The 1,434-nt window shown below is 39.6% G+C and overlaps 1 pseudogene; it reads left to right on the top strand.

The window, feature by feature from the left end:
• The first annotated feature begins 3 nt into the window (after positions 1–3).
• Positions 4–792, top strand: LOC107682980 (protein ABHD8-like; annotated as a pseudogene).
• The last annotated feature ends 642 nt before the right edge of the window (positions 793–1,434 follow it).

The following is a 1,434-nucleotide window of genomic DNA, read 5'->3' as shown; positions in this document are numbered from 1 at the left end:
TCAAGGGCTGGATTTGCCCATCAGGGAACGAGAGAAAAGAAACTACTAAAAGAGAATAATGCCTTCAACGTGTCTTCCTTCGTTTTACGGTCCATGATGAGTGGACAGTACTGGCCGGAGGGAGACGAGGTTTACCATGCTGAAATCACAGTGCCTATTCTGCTGGTTCACGGCATGTACGACAAGTTTGTACCAGTACAAGAAGACCAACGTATGGCAGAGGTACAATCATTTTACGTTCCAAGCTTAGAGCCTTGTCCATTTAGTTGTTTATTTGGCTCTTTCCTCCTGGGGTTTCTCTGAAAGTTTTAGTGGCACTTGACCACAAATTTTGGTGTTCACTTTCTTGTAGATCCTACTGCTGGGGTTCCTGAAGATCATAGATGATGGAAGTCACATGGTCATGATGGAGTGCCCTGACGTAGTTAATACTCTCTTACATTAATTTTTCCTGTGGCAGCCAGCAACCGCCTCAAAACCCAAGCAGGAATCAGCCCCCACAAAGACCACCACTACCAAACCTCCAGAGGACACAAGACCAAAAACCACCCCCAAGTCACCATCCAAATCTCAACCAGACTTGATAAGACCAACAACTGCACCAAAAAGCATCAATACTGGGACAGAGGCTACAGTGGACATCAGATCTAAGGGCATGAAATAGCTGGTCTACCTATAAACAAGTGATGGTACACATTTAAAAATGTTAAATTTGCTCTGCTCTTGCATGTGGGCCAAATTTAATGGAACTGTTTGAATGTATGGTCATTGTATATTTACTAGTTGGTGTATGACTGCAGGAAACACATTAAAGGAACAGCTCAGATGGATGTTTGTCCCAGAGCAGAACGGGTTTTACTTGCTTTCGAGTTATATGAGTACCCCTAGAGGTTGTTTTTTATATACCTACACATAACGCCAGCCCATTCAAATAAATGATTTGCACTCTCTGGGATATGTAAATGCGATAAAACATGCTATGATATTGTCAGCCCAAAATTGATAACCTCAATATGAAATATTATTCAAAATTCTGCGATTTAACACAGTGCAATACTGTTACTGGAAGCATTTACTGTAAATAGACTGATCTATTGTATGCATTTATTTTATTTGACTAACATCAGATGATGTCCATTTCTGAGTTATTCAGTGGTGGTGGACAGCAGAATATTGTTCTGGCCATGTGAAAAGCAGTTTTTGTTTTTTAAACTTCATATTAGTTTAGTCTTTTTATGTTGAAAGTACTCTAGCCCTGTCATTGAAATAGTGATAAAAAGGTGGTCTAAAATAAAAAGCTTGATCTGCTTCTGCCTCACATTCTTAGATATTACCTACTAAACAGTTCATATACTTTTAATATGAAGCACAAACGCTGACTTTGATAGGCTATCTATTGTATTGACGGGTTCTGCAGGTTAAAAACCTTTTAAG

The sequence above is a fragment of the Sinocyclocheilus anshuiensis genome, unplaced genomic scaffold, assembly GCF_001515605.1.
Source record: "Sinocyclocheilus anshuiensis isolate Anshui unplaced genomic scaffold, SAMN03320099.WGS_v1.1 C32772359, whole genome shotgun sequence".
Classification (NCBI taxonomy): domain Eukaryota; kingdom Metazoa; phylum Chordata; class Actinopteri; order Cypriniformes; family Cyprinidae; genus Sinocyclocheilus; species Sinocyclocheilus anshuiensis.
The sequence above is the reverse complement of the archived record's forward strand: the minus strand, read 5'-3'. Positions and strand labels throughout refer to the sequence as shown.